Source organism: Gracilinanus agilis, chromosome 1 (genome assembly GCF_016433145.1).
Source record: "Gracilinanus agilis isolate LMUSP501 chromosome 1, AgileGrace, whole genome shotgun sequence".
NCBI classification, from domain to species: Eukaryota; Metazoa; Chordata; class Mammalia; order Didelphimorphia; family Didelphidae; genus Gracilinanus; species Gracilinanus agilis.
In genome coordinates this window covers 305,416,648-305,425,896 of record NC_058130.1, presented here as the reverse complement: position 1 = coordinate 305,425,896, position 9,249 = coordinate 305,416,648, and the positions used below count along the sequence as shown (strand labels likewise).

The 9,249-nt window shown below is 34.9% G+C and overlaps 1 pseudogene; it reads left to right on the top strand.

The window, feature by feature from the left end:
- The first annotated feature begins 8,365 nt into the window (after window positions 1-8,365).
- On the top strand, window positions 8,366-8,460 carry LOC123232771 (annotated as a pseudogene).
- The last annotated feature ends 789 nt before the right edge of the window (window positions 8,461-9,249 follow it).

The window sequence follows — 9,249 nt, the reverse complement described above, 5'->3', positions numbered from 1 at the left end:
GATATGACATATACAAAATTCATTTATATTTTTTCTAATGTAGACTCATCCCGACATTTCTATTATAAACCCAACCTCATCATACTGAGCAGCTTCTATACTGTTCTAAATCTATCTAGTTTGGAACATTTTGATCTTCTGTCGCTCATTTTATCCTTACCTTTTATATCATTTTTTTACCTTCAATACTGAAATTATTTAATTATATTTGATGCTTTAAGCATGATGTAGTTCCCCCTGCTTAACTCTTTTAATCATATTTGCTTTTATTCCTGCTGTATACAAACTTGTGATGTCATTCATTTTTTTAAAAGTCTTTTTCCACTCTAGCTTCTCACTTTAAGTATGAAGGAAGCTCTAAGTGAATTTCTTTTAAAGAAGAAATTATTTGATTATGCTTACTGATTCATCACCAGTACCATGCCCCTCAGCAAACTGAATGAGGAATCCACAAGGGGAGAAAAGAACCTCTAGTATCCAGGAGTTGTATTTCCTTCTCCCCTGTGTTTTGTCTAAATGTTTGGCTCTTCCTCTTCATACTCAAAGTCTGAACCCTTTTTCCTCAGAGAACATTTTATATTTGTGCAGAGTGTTTTCCTCTTTCCTTCAGTTTAGGAAGAATGCTTTATACCAACTCTTCTTGTTAATTTGAATAAATTCCTGCTTCTAAAAAAGGTAATTAAATAGGAGCTCTTGAGGAGAACTGGAATCCCAGTCCCCAAGGATTATTCTGGGGTTCTGAGTATGAGTAGGAGCTACCCTTGTTGGACCTGATCTGTCATTGCAATTGGTAGTGGAGGAAGTAACTTGAGAGGGAATATTATGCTTGAATGTCTATTGTCATTCATGGCAAACAATCTTGTAAAACTAATATCTGTTTTACTGAAATCAACTCTTCTGTTTTTTTAACCAATATCACATTGTTTTGGTGACTACTGCATTATAGTATCTTTTGATAGCTGGTGATGCTAGACCATTTCCTTTCCATTTTTTCACTGTTTCCCTTGATCTATATATTGATAGATATAGATATGACATGAAATACACTGACACCAAATCACTTAAAACATATACATCTTCTGTGATATGAAAGCTTATACATGACAATATGCTCATGTCTATATATAGTAATTTGTTCTTGTTTAACAGAAAAAAATATGTCAAACAGTCAATAATCATTTTTTAGGTCCTCATTATATATGCCAGGTATATTTTATGTGAAATATATTGCCATCAACAGAGAAAGATGCTATGGGAGAAGAAGCAATTAGCAGCAACAATTATATTGCAACTATATTTCTTGAAATATAGTTAAGGAAAGATTTCTGCTTTGATTATAAGCTTCTGGGAATGAAGGCAGTGGTGTTAACTTAGATTTGCTTATTGCTATAAAATAGGAACCTTGTGAAATTCAAACTCATATTCCTGTTGTTGGCTATAAATAAAACATTGGTTTAACAGCTAGGAAAGAGAAGTGTGATCTTGAATGCCATTAACAAATGTGCTTTTTGTTCTTTTCTGCTGTAGGCATCATATAGGGTTTTACTTTATAGTGTAACATATCCATTTATGACAGCTGCACCTTTGGAGAACTTGACATAATGTTTTAATAATCCAAATCTTCTCTTCCTTATAAAATACTAAGGAAAGGAAAGAATAAAGATTTTTATCAATTTGATTCTCAAATTAATTGATCTATTTTTATTGATGTTGTACTTCAAATATCAAATGAAAATCCAAAATCATCGCTTGATATCAAGATTCAAATTTTGCTAGTAAACAAGATAGCTTCCTCTAATATGTAAAAGCTTTTTTTTTTTGTGATAAAATCTCCCAATTGAATTCCTTAATTTTAAAAATAAAGAACCAAATCCTGCTCATGACTCATTATAGTATGTAAGTGACTCTGGGTTATTGAAAGCCACATCCAATTAAACTGAGAATTTTAGACAATTCTATAAAGATATCTTTAGAGGTTTTAAGTACTACTTGTCATGAAAAATGGGAGAAACGAACTAATATCATCATTAAAAGTTGGTCACCCAATAACCTGTTGGTCTTCCCCTCTGTTAGGTGGATATCTTGTTTTTTTCTAATGACAATAACTAATCAAGACTACAAAAATGTGGAGGGATTGATATCTATATCAGAAATGAATTTCCATACTCATAAAATCAAGGAACTTTTAACATAGTAGAGTTAATTATTATAGTTGAACACTATATTTATGGTAGAAGAATATATGAATCTCTGCAAACAAGGACATAATAGAACCAAGGCTTCTTAAAGCTCATTTTAATTTCAAAGCATGTGCTCCTATTTGTAAAGCATTTAGCATTTAGGCAAGAAAATATGATTACTTCTCAACTGTGTCATAATCTATAATGTTTTCCTTTTAAAGAAAGGATAATCTTTTGTTTACTTTTGAATTTAAATTCAATTTGTATAGTTAACTTTTTTTCCAAAACAACATAAAATACATTAGTTTTTATATAGGCAAAATCATAGCCATATTTTATTGGATCTAGGGGTGCCAGCACATCTGGGAACATAAAATATAGAATCCATGTTGCATACATGCTTATACACAAAATTTTTCTGAAATAGAAACTGTGTATATGGTTTAAAAATAATTACAGTAATCCATTATATATTATATATATATATACATACATTTATGGCATCTAGGTAATGTTTGAATTAAAATAAGAGGGTTGTACAACATAAGTTTAAGGATTTTAATATGAAATTATGTAATATGGTACAAAGTGCTGTACTTGGAGTCGAGAAGGCCTGTTTGAATCCTGCCTCAGACAATTGCTAGTAGAATGACTCTGAATATGTCATTTAACCTCTCTCTGCAGCAGCTTCCTCATCTGCAAAATGAACATAATAATAGCACCTATCTAGTAGGGATATTATGATAATCAAATCAAATAATTCCTCTAAAGAACTTCAAAAACCTAAAGAGCTATATAAAGACTAGCTCTTAATATCATTATTATTTCCTAGTCCTTTATTTTTTTTTTTGTTTTATTTTTTTAAACCCTCACCTTCCATCTTGGAGTCAATACTGTGTATTGGCTCCAAGGCAGTGTGGGAAGGGCTAGGCAATGGGGGTCAAGTGACTTGCCCAGGGTCACACAGCTAGGAAGTGTCTGAGGCCAGATTTAAACCTAAGACCTCCCATCTCTAGACCTGGCTTTCAATCCACTGAACCACCCAGCTGCCCCATTTCCTAGTCCTTTAAGAATAAACATATTACTCTCTACTTGAGAGGAAATATCCAGACATGAAATAAATAATTATTGCTCAGTTGCTTATCCCCTTTGCCACAGGTATAATAAAAGTCTGAGTTAGATTAGGTGATCATAGGTACTTGTTGGCAACAGAAAAAATAGTCAGGTTTTTCTACCCTCTTTCCCCTCATTAAGCAGAAAACTCTCTAAATGGGTATTTTTGGGGCAAGTCAGCAAACTCACTCAAGAAATGACATACCCCATGCTCTCTCTGTATATATCTCTTGGGTCTTACATACAATATTTCTCTGGATGAGTGGTGCCTTTTTGTTGACTTGTGACTTGTGGGATTCTCAAAACACATGTCAACATGTGGCTACTTCAGGAAGCAACTGTGTGTGGGTCCTACTCTTAGAATGACAAAAGCCAAAGGACTTGCCAAAGGACTTTCCATTTCTCCCTTACATATCCCTCTCTCACAAAGACTGTTCTGGTGTCATTTTTTTTTCTCATTTCTACAAAATTGCCTTCTTGAACTCAAGTCAGAAGTGAAACGTTTACTTAGAAATCCAAGGACAGTTGAGGACAGCACCGTTACTAAGACATTTAATAGAAAGAATTAAAGTTATCCAGTTTAAGCAGTTTCAAATAGTATTTAAATACCACTATGTAGGGGCATCTGGGTAGCTAAATGGATTGAGAGCCAGGCCTAGAGATGGGAGGTCCTAGGTTCAAATCTGACCTCAGACACTTCCTAGCTGTGTGACCCTGGGCAGGTCACTTAACCCCCATTGCCTAGCCCTTACCACTCTTCTGCCTTGGAGCCAATACACAGTATTGACTCCAAGCTGGAAGGTAAGGTTTTTTTGAAAAACAAACAAACAAACAAACAAACAAATAAATGAATAAATGCCTCTATGTAAAATAAATACATTTGCTCTTACAACATCTTTGCAACATTTTCCAGTATATTTTAGCAATTCCACATTGGGCAGTTTTGTATGATGTATTAAAATTATATCCAGTTCTGATCCCTCTAACAACTCTCTCTTTTTCCTTCTAGTCAAGTGAGGAAATGGAGGCAAATAGGATTAAGCGACTTGTCCAGAGTCATTTAGCTAGTAAGCATCCAAAGCCAGGATTCTGAAGCCAAATGAGTCTTCCCGACACCAGGCCCAGCACCTTATTCATTGGGCTACCTCGCTCCTAATCAGCATACTTCTAGCTTTATGTGGAAGTTGTTTACTACTATCTATAAATCTTGTGCAGGTCTACCCAACTACTATGCTAAAAATACTTTCATTTTTCTTGTCCTTAGTTTGTCTTATTGACCAGAGTAAGGTCTGAACTCTGGTTTTCTCTTACTATAATATTTTTTAAGTCTTTACCTTCCCTCTTAAAATCAATACTAAATATCAGTTCCAAAGCAGATGAAATTGAGGTTAAGTGACTTCTCCAGGGTCACATAGCTAGGAAGTATCTGAGGACAGATTTGAACCCTGGACCTTCCACCTACAGGTCCAGTGCTCTATACACTGAGCCACTAGCTGCCCCTTTAAATATGACATTTAGATGAAGAATTGTCACCCTGCCTAAGCAAGATCTCAAATGCAAAAACAAAACATTATAATTTACATTGTTTGTTAATACATATTTTTTTATCCTACCCTAAAAAGAGCTCTTCAGGGACAAAGGAAGATTCCAATGTGCACTCCTTAATGAAATAAAGCAGAGTTTATAATCTGTCCCTTTCTCTCTAGCTCGCTCCTCCTTTCCCCATACCCGCATCGCTAAGGCTGTCTATCTATTTCTAGGCAGGAACCAGCTGCTGCAATAGGATCTTTGGTAAATCAGTCTTTTGCCCAGCAAGTCAAATCATTCACTTTCTTGATCAGTGAAGTGCCTTTAGCCTCTAGTTCTAAATAATTCCTCAGCTTTCAGGTTTGTGGAAATAGATTTGTTCAATACTAGAGGTTTAATTTTTCACATCAAAGAACTCTACATCTGTGAAACAAGGCAAGCTGACATGCAATAGGACTCTTAGAAAATTACAGAGGGTACTTTGATGTAGAGTTCCCATGAAAGAGCTGGTTCATACAGACTGTGCAGACTGCAAAGGGGTGGATGAGTGGGAAGTTATAGGCACATCTAGAACCATTTTTCATAACAAGATTCTTAGCCGACAGTGATTTTGAAGATACTTTATAATCACTTCAAGATCATTACATCAGGACTGTGGAGGACAGATACTTAGTCACCAGGTATGTGCTTCATAGAGGAAATATACGAAGTAACTGTAGATACACTATTTTGAGATGCAATGGTTCTAGTTGGAAGTTCCTCTTAATTAATATGTTTTTAAGTGCCCTTTAACTGCTGCTGGATTTGGGGAATGAAGTGTAGCTCATCATTATCAAATTCTTGCATGTGGCCCTGGAATGTTACCAAAAATAGGAGCATATAAAAATCTAGGAACTCAGGCAGATATGATAATATTAAAGAACACAAGGGTGTTAGAGGTCCCTCTAGGTAATAAATCAGAGACAACAAGAAAAAAGAATGAAGCAAGACTCATAAGAAGGAAAGCTGAAATAAGGAAGAATTCAGAGTCAGAGGCTTCTGAACACTTCCTTTTCAGGTATGAATTAATCTAGGATGTTAGGTCTACTGATTCTGTAGACAAGAATGAGTAACTTACTATACTTATCTGGAAGAAAGAATAAGGAGGCAGTTAGTAACTGAGAGTAGGTAATGATATCATTTCTTCATCTTATTTGCATTTTTCTTTACACATTTAGCATTAAGCTTTATTGGGATGTTAGCATGGATTATAAGAAAACAATTACAGCATCATAAGAATTGAAATTTAACAGGTTAAGTAAGTCTTAGAAATGGCAATTCTAAAATATGTGATGAATAAGAGGTGGTTGGTGACCACTGATTACTATGAACCTTTCGATCTGCTTCTTAAGACTTTCCCTGCTCTGAGATTTTATGCTTTTGTAGAATATAAATAAAAGTGAGAGATCCTATGGGAAAAAAAAGAAATTGAACAAAATATAAGGTCCACAAAAGAGGCAGGTCTAAATTAGTTGAAAAATAGAAAGGATCACAATAGTTTTGAGGAACAAAAAGTAGGATAGGTCTGAAAGCAGACTTCCAAGATCACATTATATAGAATACTTGTTTAACACAAATCTCTGGAACTTAAAACACAGAAGCACAGTACAAAGTAAAAACAACTAGAAAAAACAAGAGGAAACTTAAATATATTCAACCACTCCATACCCTGGGCCCATGCAATTCAAATGACCTCAAAGGATTTATACTTCTAAGTTCCACTATGGGAGATCTCTGCCAGGTCCTCCATAGTAGTAACTAAGATTAAACTTCCCTCTACCCCCAAGAGATGGCAAAAATTTGTAGCTATCCCTTGGAATCTAAACAAAAAGAGAATATACATAACATATGACCTCCATCCTTCTGGTGATGTGCTCTTATTCCTAGCAAGTGAATTTATATTCCATGCTAGTCCCATGGTCTCTGTAATAAGAACAGAGAGATCTGGGCTAACTTTGAATCAAGGAAGAGTTATCTACTCAGTAGATTTTAAAGGAGAGGTTAAAGTCTCTGTCTCTCTTTTTTCTTTTTCTTTTGGGTCAGATCATTTAGAATTTCCTGGCAGGACAAAGCAAATTACTTTGCTCACTCTCCCCTCAGTAGGAGCTTTGGTAGTTATAAATATATGACAATAAGAATGAATACTTCCTTTTCTGAATTTGAGACAAGACTTCTAGTTTTGGTTATCTCTTCTGCTTTGTGCTTCTTTTTTATGATAAAAGGTGACCAAAGGTTGATCCAGGAAAAATGGGTATTTCCAGGCGTGGCTGCTATATTCAGAATTTTAGAGGTCAGGAGTTCCCATGTAATAATTGACAACAATAGTTCTTTTGGAAACTGTATTAATTCTGAGTGAAGGGGATGACCACCTTATTCTCAAACTCCAAACAATGGTCTGATTTGCCAGAAGATATGAATTTTGAGTCACTCATGAAGCCCTAGACAACTGAGGTGAAACTGAAAGTCATTCCAGTTCACGTCTTCCATGAGTCTATTTAACCATGCCTCTCCTGCCCCTATTGGGTATCCTTGGCCTCCAGTGGTAGTGACCCCTTGATTAAACACCCTTTATTATTTTTGCCTTGGGGGTCCTCTTTAATTCAGTTTGACAGACTCATAGGATTGAACCAAGGCTCTATGTGAGAGTTGATTTAGGTTACAAAGAGTAAGAAACTAATTCTATGTAGAATAAGGAACATAAAAAGGAACCAGAGAAATAGTGTGTGTGTGTGTGTGTTGGTGGTGGTAGAGATAAAAGAAAGGAAGACATAGATACTTCAGAGAAGAAAGCTGAACAGAGAGGGAGAAAGATTTTTCTGATAGAGGGAAGGAAAACTGTCAAACTAGGGTTTGACAAACTAGGACTAGGGTTCTTTCTCGAGAGTTTCCCTCAGTCAGGAACTCAGCAAGTTGCCCTCTCATAACATATATCTTGTCTGCATTTTTCTGGCTTCCTGTTCCATATTTGTAGTCAGAGATGCCCAATTCATTTAATTCCTGATCATCTTTGAATTCCCACATTGGAATATTTCACTTCAACCCACAGAATACTAAAAATAAAATCCTCATAACAATTGAGCTGTTTTTAGTCCTTTGTTTCAGAGAAGATCAATGACATTTTGATATATCGACTTGCACATGAATTGAATTTAAGTGGGGAAAGTTATACAAAATTATTAGCCTCCTCATCTCTTCCAGAACCATAGAATTCCAGTGGTAAGACAAAATTCAGGATGACATTTCATGGTCCAGTATACAGTAAATGACCTTGGTGGTTTTGATGTCTGACCAAACTCTAGGCACTCCACAGCATCTGCTTTAGCTACCTTCATGTTGTTGGAATGTATTGGTCTCATCTACTCATTACAATGGGGGAAGTCCTCACATGCTTGGAGTAGGCATTCTGCCTAACTTAGTAATGGGTTTAAGATCTGTTGCTTACTCTCAACCTGGTTTAGCCTGACTGCCAGAGGCTTTTGCAGCATATGTCTGCTGACCATGCTATAGCTTGCTTCAACAGCCCCATACTAAAATTGGAATTAGATTAGCATGGCTTCTATGCAAGGAAAACATGCAGAGTCATGATGCTTTCCATATTTTATAATAATCATAAATAGTCCAGCAAAACAAATATTCATATTGAGCATTTCCAAAAATGTATGTTTCATTTTCCATTTTAAATCTATCCTCTCTCTGGCAGGTGGTGGATAGCATGCATATTCTTCCATCTTCAGGACATGTAGTTTATTGTTGCATTGATCAGAGTTCTAAAGTATTATAAAAAACAAACAAAAATATAGTGTTATTATTATATAAATTGTTCTCCTACTTTTGTTCACTTTGCTCAATATTAATTCATAGATACATACATTCCCACTGCCAAAATTCCTAGTTTCAGTTTATACTTATGAAAACTTCCCAGTATCCTCTGAAACTATCCATTTTGTCATTTCTTACTTTACAGTTATATTCCATTACATTATTAAACTGTAATTTATGTAGCTATTCCCTAATAGGTTAGTTTCTAGTTTTTTGGTTATTATGAAAAGAGCTAGTATAGAATGTTTTTGTCTTTATGGGCCCTAATGCTTCTTCTTTTATCTTTTTAGAGTACATATCTAGTAATGATATTGCTAGATCAAAGGGTCTGGCAGAAATTAGTTTTAGAATGACATTTATAACATGTACCACCATAAGGTAATGGATGATCAGCTTAAAAATAATCTCCCCAAATATGCTGTCAAATGATATGAACAAATAGTACTAAAGAGAAAAATTTCAAAATATGATAAACTATACAAAATATTTTTCCAAATCACTGATTTAAGAGAAATATAAATAAAAATAATTCTGAGATTTTTATCTCACACCCAGCAAATTGTCAAAGAGG